Below are 15,407 nucleotides of genomic sequence, written 5' to 3'. Positions count from 1 at the left end.
ACACTAAATTAAGCAAAATATAACTATGTATTAATGCAATATAAAGTTATAATAAGTTCCATTAAGCATTCACTGCTCTCTCTTATGATACCTGTAAATTTACACAATAGGTTGATACATTATCTGTCATTTAATCGTAGCTTTAAAATCAGTTTTCTCAAAAACTACTTAAAAAACTATTGTTCCCACTGTTCTCCTTAACATACCCTGCAAATTTGGTGATTATAGAATGTATGGGGGGCTCTGCTTTTAACTGCTAGAATTGTTGGTCAAACATTAAAAAAGCATTTGCACAACATATGTATTTTTTGGCAACTACTTTGCCATTGATTCCCCTGCGCCATGCCACTGGATGCTCTGTACACTTTTTTTTTAAAGAAATTGTGGCTGTAGAAAGAGATGCCCTGAAGGTTTTAGAAGCTTTTATGCCATTAAGCCAATGGGGATCACTTTGCAAATTTTTGAAGTAAAATTTGCAAACATGTTCAGGAACATGAAATCACGATATTTGTCCTTCCCTACTGAGAACCAGACTTCATAGTCACACCAGATGTTGCAGAGTAAAGTCTAGGTATGACTAGACCATGTGTCACATCAGCACCATCTTTCAAGACAAGCAATGTCAATACTAATGATTGCCACCAGATTATTTACAGTTGTTTTTGAAGCCACAGACTGCATTGTGGTAAATGCTGGGTTTAGGTTTACATGTTGATGCAGCACTTGATGAAGGTCTAGATGACCAAAACGTCATGCTTGCTTTTACCGTGTTATAAAGTAAAGCAAAGCTTTGGACTTATCCAGGTGGAGTTCTGGTTCTTTCTTCCATTGTGACTCTTACATGGTCCATCAGGAATCTGGACCATTACTGGTTTGACAACCTGGGACATATTAACCACGTACTGTGTGGTGATTGAGTGAAGTGACATAAAATTTGGACTTAAAGGGCAACTGAAGCAAGAGGGATATGGAGGCTGCCATTATTATTTCCTTTTAAACTATACCAGTCTGCTGGCTATTCTGCTAATCCTCTACCTCTAATACTTTTAGGCATAAACCCTGATCAAGCATAGAGCAGGTCAGGTTTTTTTTACATTAGATCTAAAACATTAGCTTCATGCTTGTTTCTGGCATTATTCAGACACTACTGCATCCTAATAGACCAGCAGGACTGCCAGGCAACTGGTATTGTATACAAGGAAATAAATATGGTGGCCTCCATATATTTCTCACTTCAGTTGTCCTTTAAGGATTACATCTCTCATTCAAATAGTGTAATAAAATTGTGGGTTTTTTTAGGATTTGTATTTTAGTCTTGTAGAAAAAAATAGTTGCAACTAAACTAATTTAAAACTAAATAAAAAATGACTATGTTTTTTGGTATCTTTACATCACAATGGTATCACAATGTTGTTTGAACCCCCCCAAAAAGGAAAATAGTGTCTGCAAATGTACCTAATCTTACATATTTGCCTAAGATCTGCAGTTATACAGTGTGGTATGTAATAGTGGGTCACTGACTCCTTCTGGGGTTGCCAGATTTAGAGTCAAGTGTTAAAAACAGGTCTTGCAGATTCTCACTCTCAAAAGTGTGTTCCTTCCCATGCCGCAGCATTTTTTTTCAGAAGAAATTATGTACTATTGAAAAGTACATCAAGAAATCAATATGTTCTTCATGGAGGTGGGAAAGCTTTTCAGCTTGGCATGTTACTTTACAGTTAAAGAAGCACCTTGTGTTCAGTCACAAGGAAAGGAAAAGTATCATTAAAAAGATGTCTGTACATGCTGCACATAACCGTATTATAAAGATAGTAGTTGAAATGAACCATGAAGTAGCATTTACCTAAAGTATATTGCACTCCCTCTCCTTAATGAATGGAACCAAGAGCTTCAATCAACAGATAATACAAAAAAGCTGGCATGACAAAGGCATTAAATGGGCTACAAATGTTTTTCCAAATGTTTATACAATTTAAATTAACAACAGTATTATGAACTTGTATTCCAGACTGGTTTAAAAATAAACGGAAGTTTTACATAAACTGTATTGTTTCCAAGTTGAAATCATCATCTCTAGGTGACCATTGTAAATATTCACAATTTTTAGAGAACTTTAGTTTAACATTTTTGACTAATGGTTGTGCCTACTGACTTTTATCAGGGTCACTTGACTCAATAGAAAATGATTGTAGCTTGCATAACATGGAGCTGGCATCAGAGTTGGTAAGGCAAGGAGATAAACATACACCTCATCCAAATAATAATTAAGCAGAGTTTAAGATACATTTGACAATGATCATGCCTTATTTTGATAGATGTATAACAGTCCTGCACATTTACATTCTTCAAAATGTTGTTTTAAGCCATTCTTTAGTATGTTTGCATTTATGCTTGGAGTCTTCTGAACACACAATCAGATTTTTCTCTAGGATCTCTCTATATTCTTCTGCATAATCCACTCTACCCTCTCATCACTCTCATTTAAAGCGTCTGTGGCAGAGTAGCATTCCCACAACACAAAGCAGCCTCCACCATACCTTATGATGTGCGCTGTTTGGCATATCATAGTATTTAGCCTAATGGCTTAGAAATGCAGTTGTGGTTTCAGGAATTTGACTTTAAAGAGTAACTGTCAGGCTGCAAAGGCTAATTTAAACCTCTATTCTCCTGTGTTAAACAGTTTAGAAGGAAGTCAAAAAGGCAATACTGAAGTTAAAAATCTCTCTTACTGTGATGTGTGCTGACAGCAAGGCTCTGTATTCCCAAGTCCATAAAAAGGACGAGAGGACGCATACCATACAGCAAAGCATTCTGGGGCCCTCCCCTAGGCTGCTAGTGAGAAGTAGGCTCAAGTTACAACAGCATGTCCAGCTAACAGCACTGATAAATCTCTAGGCAGAGTACACTGCAGGAGTCCACTATTGTTCCTAGCCACATGGCTAATTAATATTCACTGCACAGTACTGTTATTCAGTACGAGCTTTTCTGTGAGTGGAATCATCAGGAAGCAGGCAGGACATGACGACACATTTGGCTTCATAGGAGACAGACAAACATGGAACCTGCCATGAGCTGTCAGGAGCATCATTCTCTGCAAATACTATATAAAAATTATGTGAAGTACAAACGTGGACAGTGAAATGCATATGTAATGTAAGTACAGCCAATATTTAGACCTTATACCTAACAGCTCTTCTTTAACCTCCTTGGCGGTAATCCCGAGCTGAGCTCGGGGTATGCCGCCGGAGGTCGCCGCTCAGGCCCTGCTGGGCCGATTTGAGTTCTGAAAAAAGCAGCACACGCAGCCGGCACTTTGCCAGCCGCGTGTGCTGCCCGATCGCCGCCGCTCCGCGGCGATCCGCCGCGTGCAGCGGCGAAAGAGGGTCCCCCCAGCCGCCCGAGCCCAGCGCAGCCGGAACAAACAGTTCCGGCCGGCGCTAGGGGCTGGATCGGGCGGCTCTGACGTCAGGACGTCGACTGACGTCCATGACGTCACTCCGCTCGTCGCCATGGCGACGAGGAAAGCGAAACAAGATAGGCCGCTCATTGCGGCCTATCTTGTTACTTTCGATTGCCGGAGGCGATCGAAAGTACGCTTCCGGAGCGCCCTCTAGTGGGCTTTCATGCAGCCAACTTTCAGTTGGCTGCATGAAATATTTTTTTTTTTAATTTAAAAAAAACCCTCCCGCAGCCTCCCTGGCAAAATAATTAAACCGCCAGGGAGGTTAAAGACCTCCATGCACAGTCCAGCAAACTCTGGGAAAGCATGTAATGGGAGATTAAGTTAAAGGAATTTTATCGATTGAAGCTTTTTTTTTAAATGCTGTATGTTAGGGCGGACATTACCACAAGTACTAGGAGCAGTTTCCTTCCTCACACAGCTCTGCCTCTCTGTTGTAAAATCCTCCCTCAGGCAGGGAACACACTTGCAGGGCCGTTTTCCCCTGCGTTTCCCAGGTTTCCGTCGGGTTTTGCGGTCACGTCTAACGCGTGCGTTTTTCCGCGTGCGTTTCTGCGTTTCTGCGTTTGCATGGCATGTAGTGTCATGCAATGTGCGGAAAAAAGCAGAAAACTGTGCGGGTACAAAACGCGGAGAAAAACGCGAACGCAAACGCGCACAAACGCATGCGGCGCAGCGTTTCCCGAGCTAGGCTATTAATTTCAATAGCCTCTAAAATCGTGCGCGTTTTGCCGTTCGCGGCAAAACGCGCAGAAACGCATGTAGTGTGTTCCCTGCCTCAGTTTTTAGATACAAAAGTGACCACTCTTAAAGGGCTAGACCATGTCCCTGCACAGGGGGTTGCTATCAACTCCTCAGTGTATAGATTAATTATCCCTTTGCTGAAACAATCTTATTCAGATTGGTGGTAAGGGGTTAAAGATTCCAGCAATGTGTGTTCCTTGTCTTCCTTTCTCTGACTGATAAAGATCCTGATAATGCCTTTGTAAACAGGGTCTCTCCCTCTCAGCAGCCTAGGAAGTAGATGCAGCCTGGAGTGTATCATCATCACAAGCCAGTCAGTCAGTCAGGAATAGTGAACAGTATACATAATACATATCTCCCTCTTTCAGCAATATTACAGCACATCTAGTTACCTGTTACCTCCTCAGATCAGCCTCCCCCTCAGACTCTCCTGCATGTTGTGACACAGTGAAGTATATTTGTGAGCTGTGTGAGGAATGAAGGATGATTTTTAAGCAGGGAGAGAGCTAGAGAGAACTGGGTGAACAAATAAAGTTCCCCTAGCACTCTTGGTAATGTGTACCCTAATATAGAGTATTAAAAAATAAAAGTTTTTTTAATGAATAGTATTCCTTTAACAGTAGTTTTCTTTTGCTGCTCTTGCGTAAAGCTACAGCTGGTGAAATATCCAGAACAATTACAGCTAGTGTCGTATGCATTGTTGATCTAATCTAAGTAACTGATACTATTAAAGGTGCCTAGACATCTAGCGATTTGGGTGGCCAGTCGACCAGACAGATCTCTCTCTGATCGAATTTAATCGAAAGAGAGATCTGTTGGCAGCCATAAATTGCAGACTGATTTCAGTATGAAAACTTCCGGCAATTGAGCTTGTGACATCGTGTCATCGCATTATCGCCCCCAGCCGATGTCCGCCCTAATATAAATGTACCCCATGCCCATGCGTTAATACTTTACCTTTCCACTGCCTGCTTGACTCCTCTTCCGGGTTCAGCAGGGGCATGGGGGGTACATTTACACTGGGGGGACAGCGGCCGGGGGTTTTCATGGGTTTTCACTGCGTTCATCGTTCACAATTATTGCACATTATCAAAGTTGGGCAGCACCTTTTCAGCTATTATTGTATGTTCATAGGAGAACATGTTGTACTGTATTGAGGCTATTACATATTTTGTCTTTACTAAACACTCCCATGACATTATGCATCGGAAATAATGGGGTTAATGCAATAACCAGCGGTAATATTGCTGTGTGCAGGCAGTGCAGGGCAATATTACTGTTACTACCGCCAGCAGTGTACCACACGTTTCACAATTAGCGTGGATATTACTGCCGGTTACTGCATCAACACCAATGTTAGTAACTTCCTATTACTGGGGATGCTGGCTGGGGTGCATTTTATTCCCTTAGTGCAAGTATGTCAAACCAGTCCTACGAGGGCCGAGATCCTCACACATTTTTGATACAGCTCAAATGAATTGATGGGTCTGAATCAGGAAAGGTGTGGTCCATCAGGTAGAACACATTCCTTTCTTTCTCAGTCCATCCTAAACACTGGCATGGATCCGGCCCTCCAGGCCTGGAGTTATACACCTGTGCCTTAGTGAAACAAAAAAAAACCCCTCAACCGCAGATTAGAAACTTATACGCAAGATAACAATATCCAATTGGAAGAACGGCTACTTGAGGATTTTTTTTTTTGGTGTCCTATGGGTTTTGAATATCTAGTAAACTTAGATAGCAGAAAAAAAACGTATCCTAAAATGCTTCTTCTTGAAGTGGGAGAAATCTCCATGTAATGCATCCATGGATGTAATCCTGCTCTGAAGTGCAGATGCTTCCAGTACTGCTCTGCAGCTATCAGACTTTGCCTTTGGAGCAAGTAGAAAATATTCAGCTCCCATTCAACTGTAGTTTGAATATGCCACAGATTTTTAAGTGACATAATTTACTGAAGTGCCGTATGTTTAATCATGACTGACAGTTTTCATTAGCAGCTGAGGTTTAAAAAAAATTTGGCATTCTGCTCAGGCACACAGCTTTACTACCGGCTTCTTAAAGATGATTTCTGCCTGAACAAATTAATAACCATCAGCCTTAGAAAGAACAGACAGTGTCTGTTAGCACTCTAGATTTATGCTGGGCACTTTACCCCATTCAATGTCTGCTTGTTTGCGATCTAAGTAAATCTAATTAGCGAAATGGTAGAAGTTGTTTGAAACAGTATAGATCAAATGATCTTTAGAGAAATAATCACAGCCATTTTTCTTTGAATGCGGTTAGAAATCATCTTAGCTTTTCAATTTAGTTTGGCATATTAGAACTTCACTTATTGCTTCTATAGTGTATCTAAATTTTTTTGATTCAGAGCTATGAAGCAAATAAACAGGGCACAAGGGGTGCCTTGGTAAAAAAAAAAAAAAGGTGCTGCCATAGGCGGCAATGTTAAAAGAGGCAATTAGCTCCTTTAAATGGTAATTTGAGTTCCTGGAGGCATCGGAGGTTTATAGCCACTATTTACTATTGCCATTTATAGCCGCTGTTTACCGTTTATAGCCACTAATCTTAGTTTTTAACATCATAGCTTTTAACATTGCTACCTATGGTTGTGAAAAAATCAGAAGTTAGGGTTAGGAGGTGGGAGTCTTTAGTGTTAAGAGTGTGTGTGGGTGGGTCCTTAGGGGTTAAGGTTAGGCATCATGGGAGGTTCAAGGACAACTGTAGTGAGAAGAATATTGAGGCTGTCATATTTATTTCCTTTTAAACAATTCCAGTTGCCTGGCAATCCTGCTGAACTATTTGGCTGCAGTAGTATCTGAACAACACCAGAAACAAGCGTGCAGCTAATCTTGTCAGATCTGACAATAATGTCAGAAACACCTGATCTGCTGCATGCTTGTTCAGGGTCTATGGCTATAAGTATTAGAGGGAAATGATCAGAAAGGATGGCCAGACAACTGGTATTGCTTAAAAGGAAATAAATATGTCAGCCTCCATATCCCTCTCATTACAGTTGTAATTTAAAGAAAACCTGAACTGAAAATTCAAAATATACGTACACAAGTCATACTTACCTCCCATGTAGTCTACTCCTCAATCTCTTTCTCCTGTCCTATTTGTCTACTGTGATCAAGGGAATTCTCAGTCCTACATTTTGAAAATGGCCATTGCCCCATAACAGCTTTCTGGTCAGCACACTGTTAAGCTGTAACATCGCCCACCTGAGCCATAGGGAAACATGGACATTACCTGGCACATCAGTTGTCCTCTCAGCTATAACTGACAGCAACTGATATATTTCAGTTCTGACAAAATCTTTTCAGAACTGGAAGGGATCATTTTCAGAAGAAGAATGGTGAGCTTCTGAGAGGAACTGATGGCAGGGTAACTATGTAATGTTCTTTTGAAGTTACCTCCTGTGTTTATTTTAAATAACTTTACTAAGTTCAGGTTCCCTTTAAGGTTAGGCACCAGGGGGCTTAAGGTTGAGCACCACCAGGGGCAGTTAAGGTTAGGCACGACCAGAAGGGTCTTAGGTTTAGGCATCGGTAGAGGGAGGGTTCTGTGTGAGAGAAGGGTTAGTGGTCATAGCAAAATATCGGTAAAGATTACCTATGTTTTACTATCGTAATTAAGTAATAGAATATCTGTAATTTTATCGACATTCTACTAGCGGCTTTTTCCAGTGCCCTTTTTACCGAGCGCCTTTTTTACATGTATGCCAAAGCTGTACGCTTGCACTCACATCACTCCCACACCAAGCTAAGTGGCCAGAGTCAGACAATGTTCAGCAGATAGTGTCATCTACCCCCAACACTGCAACTAATAACTATGAAACTCCCCTTATCTATGGCACCTACCTCCCCAAACCTCCCAAGAGACAGAGGCCCATTTGCAATTAACTTTTTCTACTTTGTTTTCTCCTAAGTGATATTTTCAAACTCCTCAATAAAATGCTTTTTATACCATCAGCAAGCAACAAAAATAAATAAAATTTTGATAGTACTTTTTCCCTTACTTCTTGGTGCTTTTTCCATTTTTTTCCCTTTTTCCAAGTGCTGAAAAGTTATTCTAAATCGAAGATAAAAAATAATCTCATAGGAGAAAACTCAGGAGAAAAAGTTAATTGCACATGACCCCGACGGTCCGATCCAATTAACTTTTTCTCTAAGTTTTCTCCTAGGCGGTATTTTCACATCTCATCTTTCAAAAATAAAATGCCTTTAAGAGCCAACAGCAAGCAAGAAAATACTCAGAATAATTTTGACAGTATTTTTTCACCTACATTTTAGTACTTTTTCAATTGCAGAGTGCTGAACGGTTATTTACCCTTCTTAGCGGTATGCCCAACACTGTGTCGGGCATACTGCCGTCTGTCCTCAGGAGTGCCCCACGCTGAATAAATATGCAGAAATAACCGAAAAACCTTCTGCTAGCACTAGGCTAGCTAGTAAATGTGCCCGATACCTATGGATCCCCTGCGATACCCCGCGATACCCCCGTTTATACATTACCCCCCCGGGATCCAGCGATCGCGCAGCCTCCCTGCACAGCTCCGGTCTTTCTATGGGGAGGATCGGGTTTGCGCATGATGTCATGTGCGATCCTAGAGAAAGTAAAATGACTTGCACACCAACACTGAGATCAAAATGCATAAAGCTTTGTATTTATAAAAAGTGAACAAAGTTTGGCTTGAGGCACAAATATACAAAGTATTACAGTATGAGTATACACAAATAATGGGAGCAAATCATGTGCCCCATGGAATAAAAAACCTTGTCTATTAGCTATTAGCCAATAAATACTGAACAACAATTATCCATATGTACAATAAACATTTGTATAGTAGATAACAAACAGTCAATAGCCAGAGTAAACAAATAAATAGTGTACAAGGTTATCCCAAAAGGGTTAATACCCTGACAGCGCCGTTTCGGGGGTTTCCCTTCGTCAGAGGGTATATGCCTGGGCTCCTTGGATGGCTGCTGTGACAGCAGCCATCCAAGGAGCCCAGGCATATACCCTCTGACGAAGGGAAACCCCCGAATCGGCGCTGTCGGGTCAGGGTATTAACCCTTTTGGGATAACCTTGTACACTATTTATCCTTTGTTTACTCTGGCTATTGACTGTTTGTTGTCTACTATACAAATGTTTATTATACATATGGATAATTGTTGTTCAGTATTTATTGGCTAATAGCTAATAGACAAGGTTTATTATCCCATGGGGCACATGATTTGCTCCTATTATTTGTGTATACTCATACTGTAATACTTTGTATATTTGTGGCTCAAGCCAAACTTTGTTCACTTTTTCTAAATACAAAACTTTATGCATTTTGATCTCACTGTTGGTGTGCAAATCATTTTACTTTCTCTTATATGTGTAGGGCCATTGATTTGGTCCGGTTTACTGACTTTTTGCACCCATTTGCTACCTATACTCTGTACCTGCATGGCAGGTGTGTGAACCAGGTGTGCAAACCTTTCTCATGGTCATGTGCGATCCTCCCCATAGTGAAGACCGGATCTGTCTGGGGAGGCTGCGCCGATCGCTGGAGCCAGGCTGGGTAAAGTATAAACTGGCTGGATCAGGGGGGGGGGGGGGGGGGGGAGTGCCGGACACTTTTACTAGCTAGCCTAGTGCTAGCAGACGGTTTTTCAGTTATTTCTGCACTTTTATTCAGCGTGGGGCACAAGGTTACATAATCTCCTGAGCGGCATAATGCTCAGGAGGTTAACCTTCCTAGCGTTCAATTTCTGCAGGATTTCTGTGCAAAAAGTGGTAATTAATTTTTAATTGCTTGCAACTTATTAAAATCCATCAAGCAAGCGTCTAGTATCCATTTTGAGTATAATAAAAGTCTCAATTACCAAATCATGTCAAAAAGTTACATTAAAATGTCTAAAATAAACTTTTTCAACACAAATAGAAAAGTCCTCCTCAAATATGGATGAAGAAATAAATCTACAGATGCAGAAATAAATACCGTACAGTGTTTACCTAAAACATCTCCCTTGTGTGGTACAACAACTAAGGGCCAGTTCACACGCACACTTGCATGTCATTAACCACCGTTTATGTATGATCTTTATTTTTTCCACTGTCTGGAAGCAGCACGGTCTGGTCGTTCTGGAGTCCATTAGCGCAGCACTCCTGTGTCCCCCTGCGGGATAAAAAATGAGGATCGCTGGGAATCGCCAGTAAAACTCAACAAATGCTTTTCTGCACGCTTGCAGAATAGCATTTGGATGAGACACTGGGCAGGTGATTGAGACATCTGCCTGAACCAGCCCTAAAGGTCCATACACACTGGACTGAACACTGAGTGGTGCACCATAACGACTGTCATGGCATGAAGATGCGGCGTGTTAGATTTTTAGCAATTCCCGGGCACAGAACAATAGCATTGTTCTTGCTGCTCCCACCAACAGAAACTTCTCCATTACGCACGCTCATTGTTTCTCTGCTCCACCCTGCATAGCAAAAGACACATGGTGTGCAAAGGCTGATGACAATTCTGTGCATTGTTGTAAGTGCACTGTCGCCTTTGGCTGATGTTGCCTTTGCTGTGATGCGCGCGGGGGGGCGAAGGGACGACAAGCGCATCTGACGGAGCGGCTTCCAGCGAGTGGGTAGGTGCCAAGAACAATGTCATCGGGCCATGCTTAGGCATAGATAAAGGTCCGACAAATGGTGTGCATTACCTGGTCCAATGGAGCTGAAAAATTGCCATGGACAAGCATTGTGGTAAGGAAAAAAAGTGACAGAGACAGATACATTTTCATCAGAGACAGAAATGATAATGTAATGAGAAACAGCAGTAGTAAGGTTGTTAATGTATCGAAGGGTTTTATTCTTATTGTTTTAGCTAGACATCATTGATCCATCACTACATGTTAATAAATGTCAGAACTAATACAAGAACAATATAAACTTGGAAACTAGTAGCCTGCAATCACAGAAGGGACATTTCTAAAGATAAATTGCATTTAACAGCCATTAAGTTAATGCTAAAACTGATGCCTGGAAACCTTCTCATCTAATAAAACAGTTTATTGGTCAAGTGCAAGTTTTATGGGGCTAGTTATTAATCCACAGTATGAATCGTAAGGCTGAAACAGGCAGACACACTATGTAATTTTATAAAGACCGAAGGCAATAATACAAAAATAGCACTATAAAAAAATGAAAGCTCTGTTTTTAAAAATTCTATTCTGACAAACTAGGTATAAAAGCAAACATTCCCCCCACATCACTTACACTAAGATGATGTTAAGAAATAACAGAACATTTATTATAATAGCGTTTATTAAAATAAAAACAAAACAAAAAACACCAAAAACCTGCAAACCAAATAAAACAAAAGCATAGTGATGAGTGTGAACTTTTGCAATTTTTGTAACAAAAATCACATTTGTGAATTCACTTTTGCATCAAACACGTAATGTGTATGGACAGTGTTATCCTCATGCAAGTATAGGTGAAAATTAACATTTTCCTTTCACCCAAATTTTCACAAAACAATAAAAAATTTGGATAAACATATTGATTTTTTGTAAAACAGTGACTTCTCATATAAATGTGTTGAAGTGAATGAATTATTTTGACTGTTGTCGGTTGCACTGGCTTTCATTGCCCTTGAGAATTTGGAAAATTGAATTACCATTATGTAGGACCAAAGAAGCACACTAATGGAAAACAACGACATGGCAAACATTGTTTCACTAATCGCTACAGGGTGAGATGCAGGGTCAAATTTCTGCAAATTCAATTCAAAACACAATGGGGTCTGTTTATAAAGATTGACAATGTAATTCTTGTTCTTAACTTTTACACGTCACTGGATTAAATCTCAGCATTGTATGTGAGTATTTTTGAGCCTTATTTGCAATTATGTTGAAGTATTGTAGAAGATTTTCAATAAGGATGATACCATTTCACTGGTTAAATTTACAAGAGTCAAGGTGTAAAGGGGGGCATACACTAAGAAATGGCCACCAGAGTCGACCATCAGATAGATCCATTCCTGATCAAAATCTGATCAAAAATCTATTGTTTCCCCACACAGGCCAGACCCCCAGGTCTCCCCATTAATGTGCTCACCCTTGGCCATGTGAAGTGTTGACAGCAGAGCATATACTCACCTGTTCCCTGGCATGCTCCTCCTGTGTCCTATCTCCATTGTCTCCAGGGAGCCTGTACCCCACAACCTGGTGGAGCATACGTTACATGACCATGTACTGTACATGCCATCCGTTCACAAAAAACAGGTGCCTGGAAAGAAGACACAGGGAGGAGCACGCCGACAGACAGGTGAGCATAGGCTCATTTGCTAAAAATCTGCACAAACAAAGAGCACATTTTAGATGGATGGAGTCCTACTGGGGGCTCTGTCGGTTGTCCCACATTCAAACCCCACTTCTGCCAGGTGCCTGACCTCCCCCTTTCCAGCATGATCTTTTTGGCCTACGCAATCAATAGTTTCAATGGATTCCAAACTGAAATTGATTAAAATTACGGTCGGATACCTATGTTACCATAATTAAACCTGATGGGGAAAATTCACAAGTAAATGTACCATAAAGGGAACCTAAACTGAAAAGGATCAATCAAAGAAGTGTATGAAAACAACCGGCGCTGGGAGAGTTACAGTCCTCCAAGTACAAAAGGGGGAATGTGAGTCATTGGCAGAGAGGTGTATCGGGTCATAAACTGCAACCTCAAAAATGGATACTGCGTGCTCATGATAGAGTGCCAGTGGACCAGTCTCGGAAAAAGCACCATTGAGCGAAACGGCCGTTAGGCTGCCTGTTTTTTGCCCTGCACCCACCGCCATCTGCCTCAATACTCGTAGGTTAAAACCAATGTTGATGTTTGTCACTGTGTGCAACAACTATGTGATTGTGACTCGCTCACCTACCACCATATACAGCATATTGTTTGGAATATACTGCTGAACATCTAAACACGGAATAAATTTAACATAGCTGCAGTTCCTGATTGGTTACTATCTCTACTTTATTTATTTAAACTGAGAAGGATATGGAATTTTCCTTTTAAAATAATACGAATTGCCTGACTCTCCTGCCGATCCTGTGTCTCTAATACTTTTAGTCACAGCCCCTCAACAAGCATGCAGATCAGGTGCTCTGACTGAAGTCAGACTGGATTAGCTGCATGCTTGTTTCAGGTGTGTGATTCAACCACTACTGCAGCCAAAGAGATCAGTTGGACTGACAAGCAACTGGTATATTTTAAAAGGAAACATCCATATCCCTTTCAGTTTAGGTTCCCTTTAAGCTTTCAGACTTTACTATTGTAGACTGGAATAAAGTCTGAAGAAAGCCTATTGGATGAATAAAAAATAAATGATAAAAAAAAGGGTATCATCCTGACTCAAACATTTTTGCTTTAACTGATGGCTAACACAGTACAATACTGCAAGAGGTAGAGTTAACTCACTCTCACTTAAAGTTGCATAATTTAAGTAAATTGGTGAAAAAAGGGGCAACAATTTGTGGATAATTTGTTTTGAATAACTGTGCCCAATTTTTTTGCTTTTAAACTGCAGCAAAGACAGTGAAGAGGACCTCACTGCATCTTATCCTGGTATATATCTACACAGTAAATTGCTATGATTTATATACCTGTCATAGCTTTTATATTTTGATACTTTGGCTGAACAATGGAATAAAAGTTTGGAGATTCATATGGATGTGATTCTCCTACCCTCTTGAAGTGACTGTGATATAATTGTGCTACTGGGAGAAACTCCGTTTGAATTGAGTTAAATGTACAGAATTTTCCATTCCTCTGTATGATACTAGTTGGTAAAAATGAATGACAAGAAAATGGAGAAAGGGGTGCTTTATGGTATCATTGTTGATGGTATTTTGCATTTTTTGTGGATGCAACTATTTTTCTTCCAATAAACTAAGTTATATAAAAAAAAAAGGAATGACAGATACTAGGGTAATAGGCAGTTGACAAACAGTGACAGATATAAGTGGGTAATAAGTAATGAAAAGTACTAATGGGTGATCAGTAATGGCAGATAGTAGGTAAGGTGTAGTAAAAACTACTAGGGGATGAAAAGAAATGGAAGGTTGGAAATGTGGGGGATTTCAGCAGAATTTTATCATTTACATTAAAGTCAATAATGACAACTTTAACAAATAATTGTAAAGACTTTGTAGTTTTTGAGAACATATAAAAAAATGGTTTTCAAAAGGACATTTTGCAGAATACCGTCTTTAACACTGAAATCATCACTGGTGACTTTAGCATTTATGTGAAAATCCCCCATACATGCCCTAATCACCATATTTGCTATATAAATAGATAGTGGGTAACTAATAGTACCAGGTACTAGTAGGTGACTACAGTGGTAATGACAGACACAATTAGGTGACCATGAGTAGCAATAGATTCTAGTAGAGGATGTGTACTGACAGGTACAAGTAATGACAAATACTAGTCGGTGGCTAGTAGTGACAAGTGCTAGTGAGTGACAAGTAATGACTGTCAGTAGTGGGTGATGAGTAGTGAGAGGTACTAGTGGGTGAAAAGTAGAGACTGAGAGAGTGGGTTATGAGTAATGGCAGGTTTTAGTGGGTAACAAGTAGTGACAGGTACTAGTGGATGATGAGTAGTGATAGGTACTAGTTTGTGATGAGCAGTGACAGGTACCAGTGAGTGACAAGTGGTAGTGGGCGCTCGCAGTTCTTCAGCTTGAAAGGAGACATAGTGCTCCGAAACAATAGGATGACTCTATGTCACTGTTTTTGTCAATTTTTATTTGACCAAGAAGTATTTTGTTTTTGTACTGGTGGTGCCTGTCAAGAACTGAATTGGTGACTACAGTTCCAGTGGTGTGGAGACTGACAACTTGTGCACATGATTCTCCTATGCACAAGGGTGCTTCTCCTGTTCTTCATTGTTTGCTCTAGACAATTGTAAGGACATTTGACTATGCCTATGGTGGTAATTAGATTGAGAGCCCCTCTGAGGAACGGTTACACTATAAAGATGTGCAACATAAATGCCTAATATTAATAGCAATAATTAATTGGATGGCAATGCTCCACAATGTCCATAACGCCATAACAATTAGTAAAACAATAAGCCTCCGGTTTGAAAAGAAACAGGATTATTGAATGAGATTTAGCATCATAAACTATGTCATGGCTTCCTCTAAAT

The 15,407-nt window shown here is 40.4% G+C and overlaps 1 protein-coding gene across 2 annotated transcripts in view; it reads right to left on the bottom strand.

Annotated features, from left to right (window-relative positions):
• Window positions 1–15,407, bottom strand: part of ENTREP2 (endosomal transmembrane epsin interactor 2) — a 978,998-nt gene that overhangs the window by 313,039 nt on the left and 650,552 nt on the right. The gene's annotated exons all lie outside the window — the stretch shown is intronic.

This window comes from Hyperolius riggenbachi, chromosome 3 (assembly GCF_040937935.1).
Source record: "Hyperolius riggenbachi isolate aHypRig1 chromosome 3, aHypRig1.pri, whole genome shotgun sequence".
NCBI lineage: Eukaryota > Metazoa > Chordata > Amphibia > Anura > Hyperoliidae > Hyperolius > Hyperolius riggenbachi.
This window is presented reverse-complemented; position numbering and strand designations above follow the sequence as displayed.